This window comes from Hyla sarda, chromosome 5 (genome assembly GCF_029499605.1).
Source record: "Hyla sarda isolate aHylSar1 chromosome 5, aHylSar1.hap1, whole genome shotgun sequence".
Taxonomy (NCBI): Eukaryota; Metazoa; Chordata; class Amphibia; order Anura; family Hylidae; genus Hyla; species Hyla sarda.
The window spans coordinates 219,092,475-219,107,690 of record NC_079193.1 but is presented as its reverse complement, the minus strand read 5'-3'; positions in this window follow the sequence as shown (position 1 = coordinate 219,107,690).

The window sequence follows — 15,216 nt, the reverse complement described above, 5'->3', positions numbered from 1 at the left end:
AATATAATACTACCACATACTGTACCCTCTGAATATAATACTACCACAAACTGCGCCCTCTGAATATAATACTACCACAAACTGCGCCCTCTGAATATAAATCTGCCACATACTGTACCCCTGAATATAAATCTGCCACATACTGTACCCCTGAATATAAATCTGCCACATACTGTACCCCTGAATATAATACCGCCACATACTGTACCCTCTGAATATAATACTACCACCCACTGCGCCCTCTGAATATAATACTTAGAGATAGGCAAACTACAGTAAATTCAACTCATCACAAACTTCTCGGCTCGGCAGTTGATGACTTTTCCTGCATAAATTAGTTCAGCTTTCAGGTGCTCCCGTGGGCTGGAATAGGTGGATACAGTCCTAGGAGACTCTTTCCTAGGAATGTATCCACCTTTTCCAGCCCACAGGAGCACCTGAAAGCTGAACTAATTTACGCAGGATAAGTAATCAACTGCCGAGCCGAGAAGTTCGTGACGAATCGAATTTACTGTAAGTTCGCTCATCTCTAATAATACTACCACAAACTGCGCCCTCTGAATATAATACTACCACCCACTGCGCCCTCTGAATTTAATACTACCACAAACTGCGCCCTCTGAATATAATACTACCACAAACTGCGCCCTCTGAATATAACGTTGCCATACAGTGCACCCTCTGAATATAACACCACAACCGCAGTAACACCCCTCAACATCCGTTAGCTGATGCTATTACCACGGGAGGGGGGTATTGGTGGTGTTGCTAGTGGATGATGGGGGTGCTACTACTGGGGGGTGTTGCTGGAGGATGATGAGGGTGCTACTGGCCATCCCCCCTGGCAGTATCACCCCCATCCTCCATCGGCAGGATCATCCTCCTGGCAGGAGCACCTCCATCATCCACCATCAGGATCTGCTGATGGAGGTGCTGCTGGGGGGGGGGGTGTTGCTGGTAGATGATGAGGGTGCTACTGCCAGGGGGGGGAGCATTAGGTAGGCAGCAGTTCCCCCATATTAGGTAGGTAGCAGTTTCCCCACATTAGGTAGCATCTTTTCCCCAAATTAGGCAGCATAGATTCCCCACATTTGGTACCAGTTCCCCCACATTAGGTAGGTACCAGTTACCCCACATTAGGTAGCAATTTTCCCACATTAGGTAGCACAGATTCCCCACATTAGGTAGCAATTTCCCCACATTAGGTAGCACACATTCCCCACATTAGGCAGCAGTTTCCTCACATTAGGTAGCATAGATTCCCCACATTCGGTAGCACAGATTCCCCACATAAGGTAGCATAGACTCCCCACATAAGGCAGCATAGACTCCCCACATTTGGTAGCACAGATTCCCCACACTAGGTAGCATAGACTCCCCACATTAGGTAGCATAGACTCCGCACATTTGGTAGTAGTTTCCCCACATTAGGCCGCAGGTTCCCTTGCAGGTTCCCCACAATGGGTCAAAGTCTCCCCACAATAGATCGCTGGTTCAACACCCCCCCCCCCACACACAAAAAACACATACAACACAGAGAGACACACACACAGTCAGAGAGACACACACTCACAGACAGACACACACACACACACAGTCATACACACACACACACACAGAGTCACACAGTCACACACACACACAGAGTCACACAAACACACACACAGAGTCACACAGTCACACACACACAGAGTCACATACACACTCACACAGTCACATACACACAGTCACACACACACACAGTCACACACACACAGAGTCACAAACACAAACATAGATAGAGACAGACAGAGAGGCAGGCACACACACTCACCCATCCAGCGCAGCGCTCCTTCTCACCAGGCGCCCTGCGGTGAGGTTGGGTGTGTGATGATGAACGTGCGCACAGTGCAGGTGAAAGGGGGGGGTTGCTGACGGACGGGCGCACCGCACACACAGCGCAGGGGCGGGTGCTGACGGACGGGCGCACCGCACACACAGCTCAGGGGGGGGGGGGGGGTGCTGACGGATGGGAGGCCGGTTGGGCACAGATGGGGGGTGTCGGTGTAGCTGGGGAGGGGGGGTGTGGGTGCTGCGGAGCGTCTTGGTGTCACCCCATTAGGTTGGTGTCACCCGGTGCGGGCCGCACCTCCCGCACCAGGGTCGCAACGCCACTGGCACAACCACAGGACACAGTCTACATACTAAGTGAAAGCTCTCCTGTTTATATATTTACATCTAAGAACTGCAACTAGAGTAATAAGGAATAAGCTGCACAGGCTGAAGTCTGCTTGCCTCTACATTGAGTTGCTAACTTACTGACACTGCTAAAATAGCTTGAAGCGGGCTGCTAGCCTGCTAACACTTTCACCATAATCTGAACATGGTCAGAAAAGAGTTAGATAAAATCATTAATATTTCTTAAAGCGACATGCTAACCTGCTAATACTACTATCATTGTCTGAATACTGCCCGAAGGGCGTTAGACAAAATCGCTGATAACGCTTGAAGTCTTCTCGTCCTTATAGACTGACTTACTAACTCACTAACATCGCTAATATTGGGGACTTGCTTTATTCATATAGAAATTAATAGCATGTACTGTGTGGTGAAATAATCAACCTTGCAAAGAATTGTATACAGAGCGGTGCCCCCGACGAATGTTCCTGGGGTGCATCTGGGCCTGAAGTGAACAGCTGATGCAGGGAAGTTTTCTTTTCTTGGTGTAACACTCTGCTTGCTGTTTTACTGCTTATGTGCACCTGTTATTTGTAGCTTTGAAAAGCTGTAGTAACAAAGGACTGACTTTGGTTCAAAGCACTTTCACATCAAACTATTGTCCTACCCTTTTTTTTCGGAGTAATATGGAATAAGCTGTACAGACTGAAGTCTGCTTGCCTCTACATTGAGTTGCTAACTTACTAACACTGTTAAAATAGCTTGAAGCGAGATGTTAACTTTCTAACACTTTCACCATTGTCTGAACATGGTCAGAAAAGAGTTGGATAAAATCATTAATATCTCTCAAAGTGAACTGCTAACTCAATAATACTACTATCATTATCTGAATACTGCCCGAAGGGAGGTAGACAAAATCGCTGATAACGCTTGAAGTCTGCTTGTTCTTATAGACTGATTTCAAAACTCACTAACATCGCTAATATTGGGGACTTGTTTTATTAATAAATCAATTAATAGCATTTACTGTGTGGCAAAATAATTGATCTTGCCTAGAATTGTATACGGAGCGGCGTCCCCACCGAATGTTCCTGGGCGGGATCTGGGTTTGAAGTGCACAGCTGATGCAGGAAAGCCTCCTTTTCTTGGTGTAACATTTTGCTCGTTATTTAACTATTTATGTGCACCCGTTATCCGTAGCTTTGAAAAGCTGTATTAACAAACGACAAACTTTGGTTCAAAGCATTTTGACATCAAATTACTTCCCTACCCTTTCTTTTTTCTGATCTTGACTAACTTGAGTGCAATTGCAATTAAGACTAGAGATGGGTCCCAGAGACCGAACATCAACTAGTCCTGTGAAAGATCAGAAAAGCTCTGGGAAAATGGATAAATATTTAGTGGCACCTGGTTCTGCTGGTAAAAACCGCGGACAGGGGAAGAATATTGGGACGGAACCAGTAAGAGAGGAGCTGGATACAGCACAGGGAGGAGGGGGGGGGATATCCTCATCTGCCCTGGAAACAATGCTAGAGGCAATCAATAGATGCAACTCCTCCACTGAAACCTTAGTTAACCAAGTTGGGTCCATGAGGGAGAAATGGCCCTCATTAGAGATGACTTAAAGAAAACCAGGGAAAGGTGTACAGAAATGGAGACTAGAATCTCAGTAGAAGACAATGATATGCAGGTAGTTAAAAAAGAGATAAAAAAATGCTAGTGGAAAACAACTCGCTAAGTCAAAAAGTTACTGATTTGGAGGATCGATCAAGAAGGGGGAATCTAAGAATAATTGGTTTCCCAGAAGGGGTGGAGAGTAAGGACCTGATTAAGTTCTTACAGTCATGGCTGCTTGCACAGTGTATGAGAAAAACTTGTCAGCATTTTTCAATGTAGTGAGAGCCCATAGGATCCCAGTTAGCCCCCCTGGCAGTAACCCAAGAGCAATCATAGCGAAAATGCTAAATTATAAAGATCGGGATAATGTGATGCGAAGTATGTGGGATAAAAAGACGGTTACTTACAATGGTAGTAAGATCATGATTTTCCCAGATTATGCTACTGAAACACAGAAAAAGAGGATAGCTTTTAAGGAAGTCAAGAAAAGACTAAACATGAATGAAACCAAATTGTCCCGCTTGTACCCCACCAGATTGCAGGTAGTATACAACGAACAGTCAATTTTTTTTTCTGCTAATGCGGCTGAAGCATCGAAATGGATGGACAGTCAGGGCTTTAGAAATGTTCTATTGTAAATTAATTAGAGGGTCTCAGGTTATAGCAGGGATGTGCTTGGATAGAGTCCTGTCAAAAGTTGTCGCAGGATGTATGGATGCGAAGGGATTGGGAACAAGGGGGAAGGGGGTTACATATGGAAAAAATTATTTCTCCTTTCTCTCCTCGTCCGAAGTAAAATTAAGGTATATGTGGTCATGGATCATGTGGTTCACTGAGCATTCTGGATAAATATTAAAGTAGTGGTTTGGAATATAAGAGGGTTGGGGGATAATGTGAAGCGATTTGCAATGTGGGGAGTCCTAAGGCACCATGCACCAGAGATAGTGGGATTGTTGGCAGAACACTTATTTACTTAAGAGAAATGAATGGTCAGAAAAATTATTCCCTGGTTGGACTTGATGGACGTATGTCTTTTTTCAACCATACTAACTATGTCACATTATTACCATTCGCTCCACACATCATATTTAAGGGGGGTATCAGTATTAATTGACAAAGAATTGCACGATAAGAAAAAAATCGAGGAGGGCAGATGTCACGATGCCGGCTGGCAGGTAGTGGATCCTCTGTGCCAGAGAGGGATTGGCGTGGACCGTGCTAGAGGATCGGTTCTAAGTCACTACTGGTTTTCACCAGAGCCCGCCGCAAAGCGGGATGGTCTTGCTGCGGCGGTAGTGACCAGGTCGTATCCCCTAGCAACGGCTCAACCTCTCTGGCTGCTGAAGATAGGCGCGGTACAAGGGAGTAGACAGAAGCAAGGTCGGACGTAGCAGAAGGTCGGGGCAGGCAGCAAGGATCGTAGTCAGGGGCAACGGCAGAAGGTCTGGAATCACAGGCAAGGAACACACAAGGAACGCTTTCACTGGCACTAGGGCAACAAGATCCGGCGAGGGAGTGAAGGGGAAGTGAGGTGATATAGGGAAGTGCACAGGTGTAACCACTAATTGGAACCACTGCACCAATCAGCGGTGCAGTGGCCCTTTAAATCGCAAAGACCCGGCGCGCGCGCGCCCTAGGGAGCGGGGCCGCGCGCGCCGGGACAGAACTGACGGGGAGCGAGTAAGGTACGGGAGCCGGGGTGCGCATCGCGAGCGGGCGCTACCCGCATCGCGAATCGCATCCCGGCCGGAGGTAGTAACGCAGCGCCCCGGGTCCGTGGAACCGACCGGGGCGCTGCAGTGAGGGAAGTGTAGCGAGCGCTCCGGGGAGGAGCGGGGACCCGGAGCGCTCGGCGTAACAGTACCCCCCCCCTTGGGTCTCCCCCTCTTCTTGGGGCCTGAGAACCTGAGGATCAGACTTTTGTCCAGGATATTGTCCTCAGGTTCCCAGGACCTCTCTTCTGGACCACAACCCTCCCAATCCACTAAAAAAAAAGTTCTTCCCCTGACCTTTTTAGAGGCCAAAATCTCTTTAACAGAGAAGATGTCCGAGGAGCCGGAAACAGGAGTGGGAGGAACAGATTTAGGAGAAAAACGGTTGAGGATGAGAGGTTTAAGAAGAGAGACGTGAAAGGCATTAGGGATACGAAGAGAAGGAGGAAGAAGAAGTTTGTAAGAGACAGGATTAATTTGACACAAAACTTTAAAAGGACCAAGATAGCGTGGTCCCAACTTATAGCTCGGGACACGGAAACGGACATATTTAGCGGAGAGCCATACCTTGTCTCCAGGGGAAAAAATGGGAGGAGCTCTTCTTTTCTTATCTGCGAATCTCTTCATGCGAGAAGAAGCCTGTAAGAGAGAATTTTGGGTCTCTTTCCATATGGTGGAAAGATCACGAGAAATTTCATCCACAGCGGGCAGACCAGAGGGCAAGGGGGTAGGGAGGGGGGGAAGAGGGTGACGGCCGTACACCACGAAAAACGGAGATTTGGAGGAAGATTCAGAGATTCTGAAATTATACGAGAATTCGGCCCAAGGTAGAAGATCTGCCCAGTCATCCTGGCGGGAGGAAACAAAATGTCGTAAATAGTCACCCAAGATCTGGTTAATTCTCTCTACTTGTCCATTGGATTGAGGATGGTATGCAGAAGAAAAATTTAATTTAATCTTGAGTTGTTTACAGAGAGCCCTCCAGAATTTAGACACAAATTGGACGCCTCTATCCGAGACGATCTGTGTAGGCAACCCGTGAAGACGAAAAATGTGTACAAAAAATTGTTTAGCCAACTGAGGCGCTGAAGGAAGACCAGGAAGAGGGATGAAATGTGCCATTTTGGAGAATCGATCAACGACCACCCAAATAACAGTGTTGCCATGGGATGGGGGTAAGTCAGTAATAAAATCCATACCAATCAGAGACCAAGGTTGTTCGGGGACAGGTAGAGGATGAAGAAAACCAGCGGGCTTCTGGCGAGGAGTCTTATCCCGGGCACAGATAGTGCAGGCTCGCACAAAGTCCACCACATCAGTCTCTAGAGTCGGCCACCAATAGAAGCGAGAGATGAGTTGCACAGATTTCTTGATGCCCGCATGACCTGCGAGATGGGAGGAGTGACCCCATTTGAGGATCCCAAGGCGTTGGCGTGGAGAAACAAAGGTCTTTCCTGGAGGAGTTTGCCTGATGGAGGCTGGAGAAGTGGAAATCAGGCAGTCAGGAGGAATGATGTGTTGAGGAGAGAGTTCAATTTCAGAGGCATCTGAGGAACGAGAGAGAGCATCGGCCCTAATGTTTTTATCAGCAGGCCGAAAGTGAATTTCAAAATTAAATCGGGCAAAGAACAGAGACCACCTGGCCTGACGAGGATTCAGCCGTTGGGCAGACTGGAGGTAGGAGAGGTTCTTGTGATCGGTGTAAATAATAACTGGAAATCTTGATCCCTCCAGCAGATGCCTCCATTCCTCAAGTGCTAATTTAATGGCTAGAAGCTCTCGATCCCCGATGGAGTAGTTCCTCTCCGCCGGAGAGAAGGTCCTGGAAAAAAAAACACAAGTAACAGCATGCCCGGAAGAGTTTTTTTGTAGAAGGACAGCTCCAGCTCCCACTGAGGAGGCATCAACCTCCAATAGGAAGGGTTTAGATGGGTCAGGTCTGGAGAGCACGGGAGCCGAAGAAAAGGCAGACTTGAGTCGTTTAAAGGCGTCTTCCGCTTGAGGAGGCCAAGACTTGGGATCGGCATTTTTTTTTGTTAAAGCCACAATAGGAGCCACAATGGTAGAAAAATGTGGAATAAATTGCCTGTAATAATTGGCGAACCCCAAAAAACGTTGGATGGCACGGAGTCCGGAGGGGCGTGGCCAATCTAAGACGGCAGAGAGTTTATCTGGGTCCATTTGTAGTCCCTGGCCAGAGACCAAGTATCCTAGAAAAGGAAGAGATTGGCATTCAAACAGACATTTCTCTATTTTGGCATAGAGTTGATTATCACGAAGTCTCTGAAGAACCATACGGACATGCTGGCGGTGTTCTTCAAGATTGGCAGAAAAAATCAGGATATCGTCCAGATATACAACAACACAGGAGTATAGTAGATCACGAAAAATTTCATTAACAAAGTCTTGGAAGACGGCAGGGGCGTTGCATAGACCAAAGGGCATGACCAGATACTCAAAGTGTCCATCTCTGGTGTTAAATGCCGTTTTCCATTCATCCCCCTCTCTGATGCGGATGAGATTATAAGCACCTCTTAAGTCCAGTTTGGTAAAAATATGGGCACCTTGGAGACGATCAAAGAGTTCAGAGATGAGGGGTAGGGGGTAGCGGTTCTTAACCGTGATTTTATTAAGACCGCGGTAGTCAATGCAAGGACGTAGAGAGCCATCTTTTTTGGACACAAAGAAAAATCCGGCTCCGGCAGGAGAGGAGGATTTACGGATAAAGCCCTTTTTTAAATTTTCTTGGACGTATTCAGACATGGCAAGAGTCTCTGGGACGGACAGAGGATAGATTCTGCCCCGGGGTGGAGTAGTGCCCGGGAGGAGGTCAATGGGACAATCATAAGGCCTGTGAGGAGGTAGAGTCTCAGCTTGTTTTTTGCAAAAAACGTCCGCAAAGTCCATATAGGCCTTAGGGAGACCGGTTACATGAGGAAGCACAGGGACACGGCAAGGTTTACTGGGAACCGGTTTTAAGCAGTCCTTGGAACAAGAGGGCCCCCAACTCTTGATCTCCCCAGTGGACCAATCCAGGATTGGGGAATGGAGTTGAAGCCAGGGAAGTCCAAGAAGGATTTCAGAAGTGCAATTGGGGAGGACCAACAGTTCAATCCTCTCGTGATGAGATCCGATGCACATTAGAAGGGGCTCCGTGCGGAAACGTATAGTACAGTCCAATCTTTCATTGTTTACACAATTGATGTAGAGGGGTCTGGCGAGACTGGTCACCGGGATGTTGAACCTGTTGACGAGAGAGGCTAAGATGAAATTTCCTGCAGATCCAGAGTCCAAGAAGGCCATAGCAGAGAAGGAGAAGGCAGAGGCAGACATCCGCACAGGCACAGTAAGACGTGGAGAAGCAGAGTAGACATCAAGGACTGTCTCACCATTGTGCGGAGTCAGCGGACGTCTTTCCAGGCGGGGAGGACGGATAGGACAATCCTTCAGGAAGTGTTCGGTACTAGCACAGTACAGGCAGAGATTCTCCATGCGGCGTCGTGTCCTCTCTTGGGGTGTCAGGCGAGACCGGTCGACCTGCATAGCCTCCACGGCGGGAGGCACAGGAACAGATTGCAGGGGACCAGAGGAGAGAGGAGCCGGGGAGAAGAAACGCCTCGTGCGAACAGAGTCCATATCCTGGCGGAGCTCCTGACGCCGTTCGGAAAAACGCATGTCAATGCGAGTGGCAAGATGGATGAGTTCATGTAGGTTAGCAGGGATTTCTCGTGCGGCCAGAACATCTTTAATGTTGCTGGATAGGCCTTTTTTAAAGGTCGCGCAGAGTGCCTCATTATTCCAGGATAATTCTGAAGCAAGGGTACGGAACTGTACGGCATACTCGCCAACGGAAGAATTACCCTGGACCAGGTTCAACAGGGCAGTCTCAGCAGAAGAGGCTCGGGCAGGTTCCTCAAAGACACTTCGAATCTCCGAGAAGAAGGAGTGTACAGAGGCAGTGACGGGGTCATTGCGGTCCCAGAGCGGTGTGGCCCAAGCCAGGGCTTTTCCAGACAGCAGGCTGACTACGAAAGCCACCTTAGACCTTTCAGTGGGGAACTGGTCCGACATCATCTCCAAGTGTAATGAACATTGGGAAAGAAAGCCACGGCAAAACTTAGAGTCCCCATCAAATTTATCCGGCAAGGATAGTCGTATTCCAGAAGCGGCCACTCGCTGCGGAGGAGGTACAGGAGCTGGCGGAGGAGATGATTGCTGGAGCTGTGGTAGTAACTGTTGTAGCATAACAGTCAGTTGAGACAGCTGTTGGCCTTGTTGCGCAATCTGTTGTGACTGCTGGGCGACCACCGTGGTGAGGTCAGCGACAACTGGCAGAGGAACTTCAGCGGGATCCATGGCCGGATCTACTGTCACGATGCCGGCTGGCAGGTAGTGGATCCTCTGTGCCAGAGAGGGATTGGCGTGGACCGTGCTAGAGGATCGGTTCTAAGTCACTACTGGTTTTCACCAGAGCCCGCCGCAAAGCGGGATGGTCTTGCTGCGGCGGTAGTGACCAGGTCGTATCCCCTAGCAACGGCTCAACCTCTCTGGCTGCTGAAGATAGGCGCGGTACAAGGGAGTAGACAGAAGCAAGGTCGGACGTAGCAGAAGGTCGGGGCAGGCAGCAAGGATCGTAGTCAGGGGCAACGGCAGAAGGTCTGGAATCACAGGCAAGGAACACACAAGGAACGCTTTCACTGGCACTAGGGCAACAAGATCCGGCGAGGGAGTGAAGGGGAAGTGAGGTGATATAGGGAAGTGCACAGGTGTAACCACTAATTGGAACCACTGCACCAATCAGCGGTGCAGTGGCCCTTTAAATCGCAAAGACCCGGCGCGCGCGCGCCCTAGGGAGCGGGGCCGCGCGCGCCGGGACAGAACTGACGGGGAGCGAGTAAGGTACGGGAGCCGGGGTGCGCATCGCGAGCGGGCGCTACCCGCATCGCGAATCGCATCCCGGCCGGAGGTAGTAACGCAGCGCCCCGGGTCCGTGGAACCGACCGGGGCGCTGCAGTGAGGGAAGTGTAGCGAGCGCTCCGGGGAGGAGCGGGGACCCGGAGCGCTCGGCGTAACAGCAGATTTGTCTTTCTACATGGGAAACTGGGGGATATGATATGTATTTTGATTTTTGTTTCTATTCCACCCCCATACTCATCCAGAATCCTAAAGAAGCTATATGAATACTATATGCAAAAAGAAAAGTGTCCAATTTTTGTTCAGGGAGACATGAAATGTGTAATGGATGAGGGAATAGATAGGATAATACAAAAAGGGTCGCCTCAGGTTAAAGGTCAAACACCTTTGGGGAAATTATGTCGTGAAATAGGACTTATCGATATATGGAGGACTCAGAACCCCCCAAAAAGGAGATTTAAGTCTAGGAAATAGATTGGGACTTGAAAGGATAGACAAGGTGAGGTATCTCACTAGATGTCTATCTGATCACTTTCCTATGGAGATTATAGATTATAAGCCGCTGGGGAAAGAGAAAAAGGTATAAAAAGAATTAAACCTCACTAGCTGAAGCTGATCGATAATGATAGGATCATGAAGAATTTAGAAGATTTTTTTTAAATTTAATTGGGACTAGGGCAAGTGATAAAATAGTGGGGGAACTAACCAGATAAATTTATAGAAAGAAAAAAAAGAGTTTAAAGAGAAAGAGGAAAGCTTAAAATAGGCAATGAAGAAATCCTTCAGAAGGTAATAAGAACAGATGGCAGGAAAAGCGGGATGAATTAAATGTATATCTTTTGAAGAAAAATAGAAATAAACAGTTTTTCCTGAGATTTATCCAGGCAGGGAAACCAAATAAATATTTAATGGCCATAGTGAATAATCAGCAAACACCCGAGAAATTAACAGCAATAAAGGATAAGAACGGCCAACGCAAGACAGAGAAAGGGGAGATAGTTGAAGAATTTAAATAGTATTATTCTGCCCTATACAAAACAGGGTGTACTAAAACTAGGAGGGATCTGCAGAATTATATGGATCATATTTCCCTTCCGAGACTAACAAAATCGCAAAAAGAAGCTCTAGATGCCCCCTTAACGATTAGGGAACTAAATTCTGCCCTAACGTCAATAAAAGGTAATACTTTGCCTGGAACCGATGGGTTACCATTTGAATTATATCGAAAGTACGGCCAGATTTTGCTTCCTGCATTGTTTAGAGTCGTGGAATATGGAAAAAGGTAGAGGCAACTCCCTTGTTCAATGAGGGAAGCTGCCATAACTTTAATATTAAAAGCGAATAAAGATAAAGAAGATGTGGGCTCTTATAGACCCATATCGCTTTTGAACACCGATATTAAAATTTACTCTAAGGTTTTAGCCACTAGGGTGCAGAGTGTCATTCAAGATCTAGTTAGTGATGATCAATGTGGATTTATACCTAACCGTATGGCAAAACATAATATATACAGAGTTTTGTCTAACATTCAGATTGGTCAATTGAATCCCACTCCATGCTGTCCTTAGATGCCACCAAGGCCTTTGACAGGGTGGAGTGGGACTTTCTGTGGGACATGTTGGGCAGATTTGAATTTGAGGAAAATTTTGTAGAGATGGTGAGACTACTGTACTCCTATCACTATAATAAGAGTTCATACAGACCAGTGAAATTTTTTTTTATCAATCTTTGTTGAAACTAATGATATACATACTCAAAATACAAGACAAGGTGTGAAAACAGAGATAGATTCCGGACTGCCACAGAGATATTTATATTAGAATATATATATATATATATATATATATATATATATATATATATAATATTGCACTTGGAACTAATATTGCACAAATACCTGCAGAAGAACAATAAAGTGGCACACAATGTCAGAGCCACATTTCACAATTAGACAATATATCTAGAATTAGAATGCATCCCAATGTATCGCTCAGACTAAGGGTCCAACGTGCGCATGCTGCGCCTTCACATGCCCAATGTGCTAGTACTAAAGTGCAGGTGCGTGCATAGATGGTACATTACAAAGTGCAAATGTGCTTACCCATTTTGGTATTGTGTCTTTGCGCCTCAACGCCATTTCCTTGTCCCACTTTGTCCCACTATTTCCTATTACTATTTTGGTCTTTTTATATCCGGCCTGCCGGACATACACAGTGTCACGTGAAGCGTCCCACATTGGGGCAGGCGCAGTGCTCCTACCCACCTCCGCATTGTGCGCATCACGGGAATCGGCAGCGGGTGAGGCAGGGCAATGGGGGAGAGACCACTGCGCCTGCGCACTGGAACACATCACGGGCTTGTGTTTTTGGTGGGCAAAAAGAAAGGGTGTTATTTTAAAGGAGGTGGCTAAATTTAAATAGCATTGACACCTTCTGCCTGTTACTTACAAATTGGATGCATTATAATTCTTGCCAATACTAAAAATAAAAATAACAAATAGAATTTTTATGATCCCTGTGTTATAAATGTGTCATAAATATGAATTAATTTCCTATGCAAATCTCTAAATCTACCTGATACTAAAATAAAAATAATGATAATTGAACACCGTGTATAAAGTGTTGGTGATATATTGTGATGAAAAATACAATTAATTTACAAATGACATGGTGAATAAAAATCTATGTTAAATAAAATTATACAGTGTCAAGAGACTGAAATTACAATACAAAGTGTGTTATATTTATTAATGTGAATATTATTGCAATTAATGTACAAAAATATTTAAAATCACAAATAAATAGAGTGCTATAAATATTCTGTCAAATAATTATAAATTCCATAATTGCTGTGGATAATAAGGACATGATTTTGATGTATAGATAAATGTGAGTTGTGACCATAAATAATTGTGAAAAAAACTCAAAATAACCCATATAGGCCAGCAAAATTCACACATAAGAAAAACATTCACTACCGTACAACTATGAAAAAAAAATTGTGGGGGGGGGGGGGGGGGGGGGAGGGGAGAGAGAGAGAGAGAGAAAAAAATGTGGAACAGGGAGTTTTTGCAAAATCATTATATACAGGGGTTATATTGTGACACAAATGGCTAAGTATTCTAATCTTTACCACCATCTTTTTTTTCCTTTTGCCCCTCCAAGTTTTGGTCTTGCCGGTGCTTTAAAAACTATAAAAGGAACACAGACAAAGAATTAAAATCACTAATGGACATCATATTTATAGAAACGCAGCGAACGATAACTGTTCATTTAGGCTTCTGGGTGTCATAGTGCCTAATTGCACTATCCAATGGCACTCTCTTTGTGCCAAAACTTTTTTGTAATTGCCACCCCTCGTGCCCAGGCTGATTTTTTTCGATTCCTCTTACCTGTAGACTCGAGGGGTCGCTATTGTGTTCCAATTTAAAGTGCCTAGACAAAGTCTTTAATGTTGCAAAGTAATTTGCATTTCTCACCGCCAATATATCTCTTACATCTTGAAGGAAAGATTTTCAGAAAGAGGGTACAGTAAGATGATGATTAAACAAGGGTACCAAAGAGCAAAAAGAGAACAACGCAATGACCTGATAGAATATAAAAATAGAAAGAGACAACAAAAAAGTACATCCAACAATACAGTAAGATTTATCTCCACTTTTAACTATCAATGGAGCACTATGCGGAAAACAGGAGAGAAGCATTGGGGGGTATTAAGAACTGACCCAGTTCTGGCTAGCTTGATACCAGAGAGGGTATCGTTCACGGCAAGGAGGGGCAACAACCTCAAAGACAAATTGGTGAGGAGCCACTATGTGGCAAAAACTCCGCAGCCTTTCGGTATGAGTAACCCACGTGTAGGATGCTAATCATGCGGAGATTGTGTGGGATGTGCCAACATCATAAGAACCAAAACATTTAGGTCAGCAGTTGGAGCAAGAGAGTACTCTATCCGCCAATATATCTTGTGCAACACCGGTAATGTCATTTATTATGCCACCTGTGGATGCCCGGAAATCTATATAGGATTAACATCTAGACAATTAAAAATATGTACTCGGCAACATGTACTGTACGAGATATATTGGCGGCGAGAAATGCACATGACTTTGCAACATTAAAGACTTTGCCTAGGCACTTTAAATTGGAACACAATAGCGACCCCTTGAGTCTACAGGTAAGAGGAATTGAAAAAATCAGCCTGGGCATGAGGGGTGGCAATTACAAGAAAGTTTTGGCACAAAGAGAGTGCCATTGGATAGTGCAATTAGGCACTATGACACCCAGAATCCTAAATGAACAGTTATCGTTCGCTGCGTTTCTATAAATATGATGTCCATTAGTGATTTTAATTCTTTGTCGTATTCCTTTTATAGTTTTTAAAGCACCTATATTATGATTTCTGAGAGGAACATGTAACTGTATCCGGCAAGACCAAAAATTGGAGGGGCAAAAGGAAAAAAAAGATGGTGGTGAAGATTAGAAAAATGTTAACAGAGAATACTTATCCATTTGTGTCATAATATAACCCCTGTATGATGATTTTCCAAAAACTCCCTGTTCCCCTTTTTCTTTTTTTTTCTCTCTCCCCTCGCCCAATTTTTTTTAATAGTTATGGTAGTGAGTGTTTTTCTTATGTGTGTGAATTTTGCTGGGCCAAAAGTGGGACAACGAAACGGCGTTGGAGCACAGAGACACAATACGAACATGGGTAAGCACATTTGCACTTTGTAATGTAACATCTATGCATGCACCTGCACTTTAGTACTAGCACATTGAGCATGTTGAGGTGCAGTATGCACATGCCGGACCCTTAG